Here is a 16,857-nt window from a genome sequence, read left to right as displayed (position 1 = left end):
CATGTGAGGAACATTGAAGCAAGACCCATATCTCTCACAATATATTAAGCTATAATCAAAATGAATCAAAGATCTAAATATTAAAACATAGCACTTAAACTACTGAAAGATAAATAGGTAAAAGTCTTGGAGTCATTGGTGTAGGCAAAGACTTTCTGAACAGAACTCCAGTTGCAAAAGAAATAACAGCAAGAGTTAACAAATTGGATTGCATCAAATTAAAAAGCTTCTCCATAGCAAAGGAATGAATAAACAAAGCTAGACGACAAGCTACAGAATGGGAAAAAAAATTTTCTGGCTACTTGGTTAGAGGACAAATGTCTAGAATATACAAATAAATAAAAACATTATGCCCCTCCCAAGTAAAAGATCCAATTAAAAATGGGTAATTGAAATGAATAGATGCTTCTCAGAAGAGAAACTGAAAATGCCCAGTAAATATATGAAAAAATTTCAACATCTTTGTCCATTATAAAAATGCAAATTAAAACACTAAGATTTTATCTTATACCAAAAATAATGACAGTCATCAAGACATCAAATCATAATAAATGCTGGTGTGGCTGTGGTGAAAAAAGAACACTTCTATATTGTTGGTAGGAATGTAAACTAGTACAGCTATTATGAAAATCAGTATGGAGATTTATCAAAAGAACTGAAAACAGAAATTCCACTTGACCCAGCTCTTCACCTTCTAGACATATTCCCAAAACAGCTAAAGAAATCATATTACAGAGATAAATGCATGTCAGTGTTTATAGCATTACAATTCATAGTAGCTAAGTCTTGGAACCAGTCTAGATGTTCATCAACAGATGAATTGATAAAAAAAATTTGATATCTATACACAATGACAAACTACTCAGCTATAAAGTACATTTTTAGGAAAATGGATACACCTTGAAAATATGATGCTAAGCGAAATAAATCACACACAAGCTTAAATACCATATGGTTTCTCTCATTTGACTAATACAAAGTACAATTAAAGAACAAAATTGAAGACTGATAAAAAAAACCAGGGACATAGATCTTTTGCAAATGAGAATGAGACCAAGAATCTAAGTGTTGGAGAGGGGCTGCAGAAGGGAAGGTAAAAAGATTTAATTTGTGTCATGTACATGTACTAACTATGCTCAATGAACATAACCTTTATATGTCACAAATATGAACTAAAAATGATGATGATGATAATGATGATAATAATGATGAAAATGGGAAAAGGGGGTCTAGAGACAGAGAAAAGGAGGTGAGTAGGAAGATGAAGGGGAATAAAAGAATCAAGATATGTTTAGTATATGTACCCACTCCCTAAGAATACAAAGAGCATGTACTGCAAACATATGCTAATTTTTGGAAAATGAATTATTCATACATTGTTTAATAAGCAGCACAATATAATGGTTAAGATAAGAGTATTATAGGATGTCAAGGCCAGTCATATTCTTAGTATCCATGCTCATTAGTTATCTGAGTTTAGGTGGTTGTTCAGTATTCCTGTGTTTCAGTTTCTTCTTCAACAAATTACAGGAAATAATAGTACTCGAATATTGGTTGACTGTTAAGTTCATTGGGATTTAATTCCATACAGGCATGTACTTGTTCTGTATAGCATATAGAACAAGAGTACAGATAAAAAATTTAATGTCATATTTCTAAATATTTAAGAGAGTAAAATGATAACTATGGGCCAGGGATTTAGCTCAGTGGTTTTGCTACCTGCTGCACAAGTGCAAGGACTTGAGTTCAATCCCTGGTACCAAAAGAAAAAAAAAAAAACAAGATAACTATTGAACAAAGTATCTTGTATTTCCTACCTTGACAAATACAACCTCATAAGGATGTGTGAGACAAGTTTTGAACTTAGAATTTTAGGGTCCTTGACCTCCTGCTCTATATGTAGAGACATGACAATAGCAGGGCCATCTACAGCCTGACTAGCTCCTCTTCCCAGCCCTGGCTTCATCCCACACCTTGAGGTTTCATGGAAGTATGTGGCTACTGTGGCTCCCTGTCAACCTCCAGATTCTCAACAGTTCCTTTTTGACCTTCACTCAATCCCAGGGGTAATAAATAGAAATGAAGAACTACTTCAAGAATATGAAGCTAGTTGTGACCCGAAGGAAGACCCTAGAAAGATATTTTCTAGGATTCACAATAATTTTAATATGGTCTGAAGGAAGTGGAAGATTATTTGGGGTTATCCTTTTACGATTCTATGAATTCACTTGCTCCATAGAAGGAGGACAGAAGAGGAAAACACTTAAATCCCATGATGCATAGGACCCATAGCAGTGAGCCTCTAAAGACAGTCTAATTTGCATCACACGGAAGGGGAATATCTGCCATATACCTGACCATCAAAAAAATAAAAAGAAAAACACATGAGCTCTCTTTGTTATGTTCTATGATGTTTTTAATACATTTACCACTGGTTGTAAAATTAGTTTGTGCTATGAGATATTTTTCAGCCTAATCATTCTCACCACAGCCATCATTAAATGTTATTTTTAGACTTTGTTCTTAAGCAAAAATCCACTTTTAGTTTCAAAAAGTATTTTATTCCTTGCATAAATAAAGTCACTTAAAAAGGTAGACACAAGAAACAAGTGACATGCCTAGTAACATTTTCAAATATAAAATAACCAAACATAAAAAGGGTGTCCAAACTCAAAACATATAGGCTACTATATGCAGAAGAAACCACAATATAATATAACCTGTACCCTAGGCACCACACATTCACTTGTCACAGTGCACTCAATGATTAAAGAGTGATGAGTGTACACATCCAGCCGATGAGTCTGCAACTGGCCAGGTGTATAATTTCAAAACACAGATCTGGAACCAATACTCTTACTTGAATATGCTCTCAGGGCAGAATGGATTAAACACACAAATAAACATCTACAATAAAAAGAAAGATTGAGCACAAAATCAAAACCAGTAAAGAGAAGTAAACTCACTGATCAAATATATTTTTCTAAGTACTTCAAATTAATGTGCAAAAGCAGCCCGAGGAGTTTCATCCTGAGCTCAGTACAAACAAATCAGCTAACTCAGCAGTGCCTCTTAATAACATGAGATCTCTGATACTCAACATTTCTTATTAAATGTGACTTTTAATTACTTTAAAAATTCTAAATTATTATTTTACAAATTACATAAAGTGCTTGAAGAATGCTTATAGCACATCTAATAAGTTCTGTTTATATTGAACACTTTTGAATCCTTGGCTGTCGTGTAACCTACATGTCCACTATAAATCACCTTTGCTTAAAGCTTTGACTTGAAAATATAGTCCAATGTGCACCCAGGAAATTGATTTAAAGTTTTTCGGACAAGGTTTCACTAAGTTTCCCAGACAAGATACAAAGCTGCAATCTTCTTACTCCAGGTGGTTTATAATATGACTCCATTGTATATCTCTAACTATATATTCTGGTTTTCTCTGCAAAAAAAAAAAAAATCTATTGTCACTTTGCAGATCTCTGATAGTGGATTTTCTCCTCCCAAGCCTTTGCTTAGGCTATTCTGCCACAATCCTTCTCAACACTGATGGTATGATAATAGAGTAATGCTATATTTAGGACTATGAGGATCTAACATGACTGAGGCAAAAGACATTTATGTTCTTGGAAGGAAATCTAAGTCAGCTTAGATGGAGACACTGTGATTTTGGAATGGCCTCCCCCCTAGCCCACCTTCTTTCTGTCTCCACCTCTACCACACCTTCTCTACTCTCAGTGTCCACTTTGAATATTACCATCTCTCTGGACATATTTTCCTACTTGTGCAATGGCCAATTCTCTCCACTTCAATCTTCGCATGGAGCATGATGTAACAATAAACTATATCTATTGAGAACTTCATGTTCACATAATTGGGCTAAATACTACACAGCATAGATGTCAAAGGAGCCAGGTAGGTAAAAAACCAACCAGTAGAGAGGACTGACTGTAAGTGATAAGAACTACAAAGCAAATTTGCTCTCTACAGACACCACTTCTATTTAGCTGTATGCTCTTCTGACATCTTCCTACATGGCTATTAAGAAATAAGGATCCTTTGCTATAAGTCTTTTAAGATGCCAAATACATAACATTTAGCAATGGAAAGATGATATTGACAGCATCTATTATCTGAATGCTTATAACCTTGGGGAGCAGGGCTACATGGACATTGCACTTGCATCAGAGAGGACCAGCAGAGACTGGAAGCCAGATTTCCTAGTAAGAAGAAGACAGAGTGCCCCTAGTCCCCTCAGGAGTAAATGATTGGCATCATTGAATAATTTCACTGGACGGTAGAGAGGGGAAAACTATTAGATTGAGGCCCAGGTGCAGGTTATCTAGCTGGACTAATAGATGAACTAGATATTTGGGGAACTTTTATTATGACATTGAGGGTATATCAGATTAGATCAGAATATACAGTTAGGACTTTGGGTTCTATGGTGTCAAAGATGTCATGAAAAATTTCAAATTATAGGTGTTATAATACTCAAACAATTATCGCCTGCAAGAATGTAGACTCTCTGCAAGATCTACTGAATTTTCAAGATTAAATAAAAAATTTTCATTCATATACAAAATTGTCCAGATTTCAGATATTAATTCTGTTTATTTTTGAAGCACAGTGCATGCCACACAAAACATGTCTGTGCACCAGATTTATTTAGCTGCATCTGATGCTTGCAACCTCTGCTTTATATATATGATCATATTTCCTCACAATAAATAAAGTTGGTAGTATATCAACTCCAGTTTTGAAAATGGGAAAAATTAAATGCTAAGTCTCAAGTGTTCAGAAATTTGTCTAAAGTTACAGATTTATATCTAATTCTTTTTTTATGTATGTATATATATACTGGGGATCGAACTCGGGACCTTGTGCTTGAGAGGCAGGTGGCAGAACCACTGAGCTAAATCCCTGGCCCCAGATTTATATCTAATTCTGAAATACAATAATGTTTCAGTAAATGAAAACTACTTAATAAATAGAAATATTTACTAGTGATATGATTAGGGCATGGAGTCTTTCAAGGTAACACGAGGACAAGTTCATCATCTGAAGTTCTTAGAGTATGATATGAATTTGCTTCAATTTTATTTCTAGTCATTTTATACATAGGTTTGATTTAACTAATAAATTTCAGTAGCCAAATATTATTCAATATGTGGAGTACTCTCCAAAGTAAATCAGAATTAGGAAAAAATGGTTGATATGTTTACCTTTATGATAATTCCCTTTTGATAATAACATCATCTTCTGAGTTTTAAATTGAATATTTAAAGATAGTAATATGGAGGCATTTTGACTTGTCCTTATATAAGCTAATTAATAAAATCATTAAAAATGTGGGAAATGTTCATTTCACTGTAAATTTTGTAAATGCTAATTTTATTTTTGTAGTAGGAATATAAAATATTAAACTTACTAAATTTATCTCATTAATGTATTTTTTTGTTAATTTTAATGTGCCAGATTGAAAATGAATCGGCAAGGCAATTTGCTTATGCTCCTTATAATTTATCTTCTGACACAGTGAAACACTTTCTAATTCGCTCTCTGTCTCTCTGTCACACACACACGCGCACACACACACACACACACACACACACAGAGAAAAGAATAAAATCATGAAAAAGTTTTAAATTTTCTAAATACCAGTATCAGGCACTGGCTTGAACTTATTAAAAAGTTAAAGATTCTAATACATTCATTATTCTACAAAGTACTAAACATGCTTTATTCTGTAGAATTTATGCAATTTTACCTCCTCTGAAGATATAAATTACAAAGGCTTAGACATAAAACAAACCCAGGTTAAATAAGCTGTTGTATATAAAACACAAAAAATAGGCCTTTACTAAATATTAAATTCTTTCATGATAACTCCTGGATTTTGTGATGCTAGCACAATACAGAAGACTTGGGAATAAATTAAATCATGAAAGACACAAACCTTTATTCTTTTAAGGTATGATAGTTCAGAATAGAAATACTGCATCTCCAATAAACTACTATTAAATCGATCTCATTTATCCCCCAGATCAGAGGACAAATATTTCACACACATGTACACATGAAGAATTCATTGTTCATTTTTAAAAATATGATCACAAAGAAAAAAGTTTCAAGAATCTTGAAAAGTCACAAACAAATTCTCCCAGAACTACTCAGTTTTAAACAATAGCAAGAGAAGTTTCTCCTTGAAGCTCCAGAAACCTTTGCTACATACAACAAGCTTTGATACACTAAAAATGGCCCACCTCAGGTTCCTTGAACATAGGGTTTTTAAGATCTTCACATTCTTATACAGAAATAAGATAAACACACAAATTAACTAGAGGATTTATTATTCAATATGTTCATAGCTCTTGAGACTTTAAACATCAGTAGGCCATGTTTATTATAGCCAATGAGATAAATAGTTAAGTAATTCCCAAAGAACAAAGCCCCCATGTGCAACTGCTGCTAGTTTGGATCCTGCCTGCTAGAGTCTTAGATACCCCCATATTCTAATGTGGCCCAGGAAAATATTCAACGTTATATCAAAGTTTTATCAGACAAAAGTAGTAAGAGAAAAAAGAAAGTGGACACCATTAGAACTCTTGGCGTCATGAAGCCAAAGGTGAAAAGGGGAGCCAAAAATGAGAAAGGAGCCATGACGACAGACATTGGATACTAACCTGGAATCTGAGCTCACTCTATCTGTACTCTAAATGAGTGTTTTAATTGCAGGCATCAGAAACCCCAGGAATGACAACGGCACAGTAACCAGGGATACAGTTAGGAAGGGCCTGAACTCTCTTTATTCAGGTCTGTTTTTGAATTCCTCTCTTCAGTCACTTGTTTCACTGTAGTCTTGGGTTACCATATCATTGAAGGCCAACTCCCAGTTTTCTCATCTATAAAACAAGCATAATAATCATTTTAAAAATTGTGAAGATTAATTTTGAGATTATTTGTTTAAAGGCATTCACAGCAGAACAGAAAACAATTTTAAATGCCTATCTGCAAAGCACTACAACATTAAAAGATTTTTAAAAAATAGAAGACCTAGCAAAGGAATCTCATGAGAAGGGCTCAAAGACATAAAGAAAACCAAGAATGTGTAATGCCCTGGAAACCAAGTGGAAGCATTTCAGGAATAAATAAGTGAATACCCTTGTCACAGGGAGGAGGTGGAGATGATCAATATACACAATTATTTCAGGAATTTTATTAAAAGATAGAATGGGGAATGTTGTAGTAAGGTATTCTTCTTTTCATTTGAAAGGTATAGTATATTTTTTGTGTTAAAATACTTTCTAACAGGGAAGGAAATTGAGAATTTGGAATTTATCTGATATTTATTGTAACAAGATTTACAATAGAAGGGAGGAGGAGAGTTGAAATTCCATAAACAAATAATTTCAATAAAATGATTAGCCTTATATAGGAAAAAAGATAGTTCATTCACTGTATAATGGGTGAGGCAGAAAGATGATTTTATACAGGCAATGAAAGCAGGTTGGTAGATTTAGTGCCTGTTAGATGAGGCATTTTTGGCACAATTGCTTTTTCAATTTAAAAAGCAAGAATTTTGTTAATCAGTTATGAGTGAGAAGAGATGAGAACTGATGGATTGAGAACAGAAAAAAATATAAACTTTAAAATGTAGTAGAATTATTGGCAATGTTAAAATTCCAGTAGATATTTGTGGTAATACATTTGAGTGAATTCCATCTGCATGATGATATAAATATACCTTGTCAGAAAGACAAAGCTAATGGGTAAGATTTCACCTGGGTTAAAGATTTTTCATGCCAGTGCCATGGAGGAAGAGACATGTGAGGAATACGAGGGCTTATATAATGGAATTTGTGGTGGAACACTGACTCTAAGATGATGAAACCAAAGTGAACACACGAAGAGATGACACATGGTAAAAAAGTAGCCAGGTCAATAAACTAAACCTGAGAAATATAAGAATGACAGTACTAGAGGAAGTAAAATAGAGAACACAAGAAGGAAGTCTTTCTCATCTTATGTCCTGAGTAAGACTTAAAATTCATAATTTGTAAGTAATCGTTTCACTGTTCCTAATAAAAATTATAGCAAGACCCTAAGAGTGGAGATGAGGCAGAGGCAAAGATCAATTTCTAAGAAAGTCAAGGATTGAAAATCAGGTTACGGGCTGGGGATTTAGTTCAGCGGCACTGTGCCTGCCTTGCAAGTGCAAGGTCCTGAGTTTGATGCACAGTACAAAAAAAAGTCAGGGTAGAAAGTGGTCATACATATTTCTATGGACGACACCAGAAATAATTTAAGAACATGATGGAGAGAAAGCCAGGGAATAGCGAGTAAATATCTTCAATAAATGGAATGGAATCAGACTGTTGATAGACAACAGCATCAAGAAAGAGCAACAATGATTAAGTCTGATCACATGTACCTAAAGGAGCTAGGGGTCAAGAGCAGGGAGGAAGATGGTAAACAAGTAACAGGATGAACAAGAAAGTTATCTGCGTTAGTTTCCTATTATTGTTGTAACAAATTACCATAAACTGAATGGTTTAAAGTAACACATTTTTCTTATTTTGCAGTTTTGGGGGTCAAAAGTCTGAAGTGTGTTTCTCTGGCTATCACTGAAATGCCAGCAGGGTTGTGCTCCTTCTAGGGACTCCAGGGTAAAATCTGTTCTCTTGCTCTTTCCAGCTTCTAGAGCCTCTTTGCATTCCTTGGCTCATGATCTCTTCATCCATCTTCAAACCAGTAGATGGTGTCTTGATATCTCTCCTTGATTCTGAGATTCTTGCCTCCCTCTTATAAGAATCCTTATGACTGTAACAAGCTCACATAGATAGATAACTCAACATCATCTTCCCATTCCACAATCTTTAATTCCATAAGTAAAGTCCTTCTTGCTATGTATAAGAATATATTCACAGTCTCTGCAATTTACACGGATTTTTGGGGGGTGGATGGAAAGGCAGGCAATGATTCTGCCTTCCAAATTACCAATGCTATTCCAGGTCCAGTGATGTATGGTATAAAGGAGGAGGAAAACTACTCTTCAGTAATCCAGAGAGGATTTAGTTAGTACCAAAAAAAAGGAAGAAAAATATTTGGAGAAGTGTTTAACAAGACAATAGATTTTATGGCACCAGACTATGAGATTAATAGCTTCAGTGGGAGAAATCAGAGATCAGGGAGGAGTGAAAATTGGGTCAGATGAGCTGATACAGAGAACTTGTGTGGCTAAGAATCTGCACAGTGAGGGAAGACGTGGGAGGTTGGTGTTTCTGGTGTTAACTCAGGGGAAAAGCAATGTAGAATACAAAGGAATTTATTCTGAGAGAAAGGTGGATATTTAATAGTAATTGTAGATCACTTACTGAATATTTTTCCCATGCAGTATTTAGTCGAAGGATTCATAGTGCCAATCTCCAGTTAGGAGAAGATGCTGGGACTAGCAATCTTCTTTGGAGCTCACAGTCCATGTATCTTCCTTAACAATGTGGTTTCCCTCATCCATGGCATGCCATAAAGTATCCTCTAACACTGGAAATTGTTATAAGCAGAAAAAATTTTTAAATGTATAACACATATACAGATGTATTGAGAGAAGCAGAACCTGTACTTTTTAGCATGCATTTGCAATTCAGTTGGTCATGTCTTAACTATTTGTCAAAAAATTTAGAAATTCATGCTATTCTTTACCCTATGGTGGAAAAAATATGCCTTTTAAGGGTAATCTGTAGAGAAATGTATACCATTAATGTGGTCCACCGGGAATGTAAAGTCAGCAGCTACTTAGGTGAACTTGAGCCTTACCTCCCTATAAGGTGAATATCATAATAGAGCACATCTAAGAAGATTATTATGAGGATTCCATAAAATAATATGTATTTTTATACCAAGTCATGATTCAAAATTTTTGGAATTATCATTTTTATTTTTAGTACATTTACCAAATTCTGCTCTGAATTTTGAGTCTTACCAGTCAGGTCCCCCCCCCCCCCTCCTCTGAGTGGTACCAGTTGGTAGCCTGTTAGAAGCTCTGCTGCACAGCAGTGGGAGAGTGGTGGGCGGGTGAGCAGCTGGTTAGCAAGCGAAGCTTCACCTGTTTTATAGCTGATTGCCAAAGCTCTCACGCATTACCACTTGAGCTCTGCTCCCTGTCAGATCAGCAGCGGTATGAGATACTCACAGAAGCCTGAACCCTACTGTGAATTGCTCATGCTAGGGACCTAGGCTGTCCGTTCCTTACCAGAATCTAATCCCAAAACCTTTCCTCCCTCCACCCCTCCCCTCAAACTCCTGTCCTTGGAAAAATTGTGTTCCACAGACAGGTTGGGAACCACTGTTATTAATTATGTGGAAAAGGCTAATAAATAATCAAAACAAGTAGGTGTAGTATCTGAGATTTGACACTATTCTTGATAACCTCCTGGTTTATAGAAAATGAGACTCAGAAGGCATGTCAACATTTGTTTTATTCTTTCTTTCATTTAACTCATACATAAGTAAGAGTGCTTACTCTTAGATATTGAAATTGCAGCAATAAAAGCAGATAAAGCCATTGCTCTCACAGAGTAAAAGTTCTAAAGGGAAGACACATTACAATGTCAAGGAGTGATAAGTGCTATAAAAAATAATACACAGTAATTGGGCAGTGATCTAGAATGGCCATGTGGAATAGGGAATTTATGGTAGATAGGATGGTCACAGAAGGCATCTTTGACATGAAATTTGATTAGAAATTCAAATGAGGCAAGGCATCTGGAGAAGAGAATTCCAAACTAAGCAGAAAGAAGAGTAGATGCAAAGGTTCTGGTTCTGGAATAGAATTGACAAATCAGCCAGGCAGGAGGAAGGCCAGGGTGGCTAGAGTTTAATGCATGAGGGGGGAGGAAATATGTGAAGTTTTTGATTTTTTTTCTAATATAGTCTATTTCTCCAATAACCACAAAAGAGCTATTCTGAACAAGCGAATAATATTTATTTAAGGTAATAATATTTATTTAAATTTAAATTTATTTATGTATTATTAATTTATTTAAAATATTTAAATTAAATTTAAACAATACTTAGTATAAAACTGAAAGTATGTCATTCTTTCTAACTAAACCCCTCCCCCTAAAAGGAATGACTATAATATTGTCTAATATCTTTTCATTTCAAAATATATATTTCCAAAATTGGGAACCTACTATACTCACCATTTTACATCTTAATTTTTGTGGCAACATAATCTAATTTAGGGTCTTTTAAGGCCATACAGTTTTCAATATCATACTCTGTGGATCATTCCCATAAATTTAATGATGCTCTTATTTTATAAGTACACTTTTATAATTTTCAATTGTTGCTTTTACAAAAAATGTAATGATCTAAATCTTGGGGGTGTATAATATATTTAATTTATTACATGAAATACACTTAATAAATACACTAATTTATGCCATAGCACAATTCCAGTGGGCCTTCTGGACCAGTGGAAATGTCAATCTAGAAGGATAACAAAGAATTTGAGTTATCTCATACTAAATACAAAATTTTGTCTTGGGTTTATTGTTTGCACAAGGTAAATACTTCTGTCCTGTTCATCCTCCCTTGTCCTAATCTTTCAAAATGTCCCCTATATTTATGAATGCTTCATGTGAGTGAACTACATCTTGGCTTTGTGAAACTTTTCTTACAAGTTTAAAATTTGAATCTGGAATAGCATAGTGGATTCAAAAGACAGAAACAAGGAAACAGAGAAAGAGGATGCTAGAGAAACAGTAACCATTAGAACTCAAGCTACCTGGATTTCACTAATATTTTGAAAAGAGTTTTGGCTTTCCGCAAGGTGGGTATCATGATTCAAGCCAATCTTATCTAGATCTCTCAAGGGGGACAAAATGGCCCCAGCTGACATCTGGGTTACATATTTAAGGTCCAAACATCCAAGGAGGGGAAGTCTGTCGAACTAACTCTTCTGATTTTAAGTAAACAAATAACCAAGTGATGGACTGATTGCTTCACTTTTTTGGGATTTCTATATACATAGCCATATACCAGTGATCAAAAAAAGTATCATCTTCAAATTGGACCATTTTACAGGACTGTGTCTATAGTTCATTCATAACACTTTATATTATTAGGAGCAATATGTCTACTGTTATGGCTTGTGTTTAGATGTCCCATCCAAAGTCTCATGTTTTTTCTAAGTGGCTGAATCTAGAGTGTGTGATTGAATCATGGTGGGGCTAGGCCCTAGCACTAGAATTAAGGGTACTAGGATTAAGAGTGTGAGTGCTACCAGCCCTAAGTAGTCTGAATAAGATAAAAGGGGCAGAAAGATGCTGTTAAAGTCCCTTGTTATCTTTGCTACCTTGTGTGCACCATGTTTCAGCTCTGTGATACCGGTTTGCCATCCCTGCCTTGGAGCCATCCAATCATGGACTGAAACTTCTACAAACTGTGATCAAATAAACCCTTTCCCCTATAACTTTGGGTGTCAGACATTTTGTCTCACCAAGGAGAAAAAACTAACTAACACATCTACTAAAGTCTCTCACACTCCCCATTTTTCCATGACACACACATGCACTGTAATAAAGGGCAAATAATTATAAATTACATAGAATACAAATAAAACCTCATTCATAATTTTGGCTCCCTTGCCTTTTCTTCCTGCCAGCAGTACTATGACATTTTATAACTCGTTATTCCACAATAGTCTTGTCTGAGAAAAACAAAAGAAGCCTGTATGTATATGCATATTTTTCAAATTCCCTATTACATCTTCAGTGTCTTTAAGCAATCTATAAGTTTTGTCAGGTTCTCAAATACTTATAGATTGCTTAAAGACACTGAAGATGTTTGTATGTTTCATATTCATTCATGTTTTCATTTACTGTCATGAAAATTAATACTATTCAACTATCAAAAATGAACCAATTATTACCTATTACCCAAAATAAATACTTTAAATCTATATATGATCAATTTTCCTCATTCTTATATAAAAATATCTATCCAAACTCATTTATATGTAAGTGTTCACATACACACTTATACACACACAGGTCAGAATAAACTGACTGATTTCCTCTTCTTTCTTGTTTTTATGACATTTCTGTTTTATTTTGGAAAATGACATCTTAATAGTTCACTTGGATATTAAACTAAAACCTAGATAATCAAAGTAAATTATAAAATATACTCCGGTAGATATCCTTTAAGAATTATTACAGATCTAGCATTATGTAGGTATACTTCTAGAGTACTATCCTCAAACAAAAAAAATGACTAATTTTAAAAAAATTTTTACCGTTTAGGATTCTGAAATTATTTCCAGGGATTATTATTGTCTTTAATGATGATTTTTAACTTTTCAGTATAGCCATCAGTTTTCTAAAACCTCACTCCATCTAGTGGTTCTGGCTCAGGTTACTTTGCAGTCTTCTCTTGTATTCATCCTTCAGTTATTGCTGGTCTTCGGGGGTATGCTGAGCTCTTTTGTAACTCAGCCTATGTGGTTCTCTTCAGCAAACTTCATCAACTCCCATGGCCTCAGTTATCATCTGTTCAAAATATACACTTAATTCAAATTCTTCTGAATTGTAAAACTGCATGTCTAACTATATATGACCTAGAAATAATTACTTAGAGTTCCCACGGATACTTCAAAATCAACACTTCAAAACATACTTCAAAATCACTACCTCAAAGAAGCCTTTTCACCTGAAACTGAATTTTCTTCTGTTTCTCATCGTAGTTAATGCCATCAACATGTTATCTCCTTTCTCATTCCCCATATCCAACCACTAAGGGCCGATTAATTTACTGCTAAACATTTCTTGGATCAATTTAGTTCTTTCTATCTTTCTTGTTTCTAGCGTAACTTAGGTCACTATTTCTCTTACCTGGATGATTCAGTCAACAGGAACGGTGCCCCTGGGGTTCTGGAGTAGAAACATTTGGAGCCTCTTATGGTTTGAATGTTTGTCACTTCAAAAATTCATGTGGAAATTCAGTTGCCATTGTTACACTTTTCAGCAATGGGGCCTTTAAGAGGTAATTAGGCCACAAGGGTTTCAACCTCATAGGGGATATTAGTGCATGTTCATCTTCTCTTGTCCTCTCAGACTACCATGAGAACACACAGCAAGCAAGAAGGCCATCTCCAGATGTATTACTTTTAGTTCAAATTTCCCAGTCTCCAAAACTCTAAGCTAATAAATTTCTGTTCAGTATAAATTACCCAGGCTTAGGTATTCTATTATAGCAGCATAAGACAAATTGAGGCAGTGCCTTTCTGTCTCATCCCCATCTGGAACTCTGAACAATGTTTAACTCTGGATATTCCACATTCTCCTTCCTCCAAATAAGCTGTACTCTTGCCTACATTTTATATCACACACACACACACACACCAATTGTCTGAAATATATTTGGCTCTAAGAAACAATTCACCATTATCCCTATGATTATCAACAAGGTTAGGTTTGGTGTTCCTCCAAGAAAATTCCTAAATGTCTATTATATTTTAATCAGAAAAGTTTTTATTTTATTGTAATTACTCACTGAGTTAGTCTATTTGGGCTGCTGTAACAAAATATCATAAGCTGGGTAAGTTAAGCAACTGAAATTTTTAACTCACAATTCTGAAGACTGGAGAGTGTAAGACCAAGGTGTCAGCAAATTCCATGTGTGGTGAAAAAATCTGCTTTCTGGCTCACAGATGGTACTTTCATATCTGTGTGGTGAAAGGAGCCTGGAGTCTATCTTTAGGCTTCTTTTGTAAGAGCACTGTGTTAACTTTACATTACTGCAACAAAATGCATTAGGCAATTAAGTTATAAAGAGAAAATGCTTATTTAGCTCCCAGTTTGGAGGGTTTGGAGTCCAATCTAGGGGTTGGTAAGAGGAATAATGGGGCATTGTTTTAGGCAACTGATTAGGGTGTTACATCACAGTGATGTCAGAGTAAGCATCATACCTGCAGCCAGAAAGCAGAGAGAAATCATGAGGAAAAGACTGGAGAACTGTGAGTCCTTTGATGGTCCAGTCCCAGTGACCAAGAACTTCTCACTCGGACTCACCTCTTAAAGGTTCACACACCTCCCAGTACTGCCACCCTGGGGACCAAGCCTTAAGGAACAAGCATTTATACCATGATAACCACTGATCCCATTCATGAGTGATCTACTCTCATGACCTAATCACCTCCCCAAATTCCCACTTCAGGAATTAGGATTTCAAAATATGAATTTGGAGAGGACACAAATACTCAAACCATACTGTGCATTTACCTAATTATCTCTCTGGTGGCATCTTGTATGTGCATCTTTTTATCACTGCCTTGCAGCACAAATAGCAGAGTAGACACTTAGGAAAAATATCCTAGGTGAAAGAAAAGGATCAACGAACACATGCTAGGATCTCAGACAAAGATAATAAGAAGGGTTGTAACGTTACTAAAACAGAATTCTGGTGAAGCAGGAGATGTTCGTAATGTCATTATTATTAATCCATTTGTAAAACAAGTTAGAGTGCTGATTCGTTTTTTGGTTTTTTTTGGTACTGGGGATCGAACTTGGGTCCTTGCGCTTGTGCAGCCCACGGCAAAACCACTGAGCTAAATCCCCGGCCCAAAGTGCTCATTCTTTATCTGCAAATGCTGCCACTACAAGTAGAAATGTTCCATTAAAGGATAGGATTTAACGGCATGCCATTTCCTAATTTCCCCATCTTTGGAGATGATGGCTGAGCTCTAGCTGAACACAGCCAAACAACTCCCAAGGTCATGAGTAAAAACACTTAGGTTGCCAATGAATTGTTCTCCAAAACAATGATTATTAGGACAACAAAATCATGTAAATAGAAATGGAAAAGGCATGACAGGTCATGTAATCTCTCCGGTGAGAATACTCTCTTAAATGTTGGCCTCAAGTGCTCATCAGGGTGACTTTTAAATACAATCAGTGTTGTAAATCCCACCTTCACCCTTGGGAGGCTGTTGTGCAACCCAAAAATTTTCTTTGCTTCTGCTTGGATGAAATATTTCAAAATATGTCTTTTCCTCAGTGAGTGCATGTTACTGTAGCTACAACATGTCTTGTAATTCTATCTTTTTAAAGTTTTATAAATAAGAATAAATTACAATAAAATTTTGGAGCAGGAATATCAATTCAGGTAAGCATTGAGTTATGGGGGGCTGGGTATTTAGCTCAGTGGTTTCGCCGTCTGCTGCACAAGCACAAGGGCCCAAGTTCGATCCCCGGTACCAAAAAAAAGAATTGAGTTATGGGCAGTAAATTTACTCTTATCAGTTAAAATAAATAAATAAATACATAAATAAATAAATAAATAAATAGTGATAAATTCCTGCTCTTCTAGATTTGATATACATTTCTGCTATTAATGTTTAAAAATTAGAATGGGAAAATAGTTGGGGCATGTCACAAAGAGCAAACTTGAAGAGACTCTCCATGGTCTTTTAGTAAGCTGAAGAAAAGTTTAACTCTTTTAAGAAAATGAGCTGTATATTGGAGCTGGGAAATTCTGGGCTTATGTTGAACATTCTGAAAGTCAGTTTTGTTTGTTTTCTACTTTAATCTTCATTTTTATTGGTATTTAACTGTTCTAATTCAGTATGTGACCTGTTTGCATCATTAATAATAGCTGTGGTTCATTGGGTAAGGCAATATGGGCCTTTTACTTGCACAATTTCCCAAACATCTATGTTTCTTGTGTCAACAGCTTGAAGTTTGGCACATTTTATACCACTGTACTACTTTTCACTCAGTACTTTCTTGAGATGACTTAGTTTTTAAATTAAATGTTTTAAGAAATATTTATAGCATGAATGTA

General features: G+C 35.2%; 1 long non-coding RNA gene across 1 annotated transcript; it reads right to left on the bottom strand.

The window, feature by feature from the left end:
* Positions 1 to 6,730: 6,730 nt before the first annotated feature.
* LOC101707347 (uncharacterized) lies at positions 6,731 to 14,892 on the bottom strand. The gene is made up of 4 exons (XR_205418.3): positions 14,645 to 14,892; positions 13,313 to 13,565; positions 9,387 to 9,552; positions 6,731 to 6,914 (listed from the first exon to the last, which is right to left on the bottom strand). It is a non-coding gene; the product is annotated as an uncharacterized LOC101707347 (long non-coding RNA).
* Positions 14,893 to 16,857: the final 1,965 nt, after the last annotated feature.

Source organism: Heterocephalus glaber, unplaced genomic scaffold, assembly GCF_053883595.1.
Source record: "Heterocephalus glaber isolate CG9 unplaced genomic scaffold, H.glaber_assembly_v1.0 deba00001538, whole genome shotgun sequence".
Taxonomy (NCBI): domain Eukaryota; kingdom Metazoa; phylum Chordata; class Mammalia; order Rodentia; family Bathyergidae; genus Heterocephalus; species Heterocephalus glaber.
Note: the sequence above shows the minus strand (reverse complement) of the source record. Positions and strands in the feature narration are given on the sequence as shown.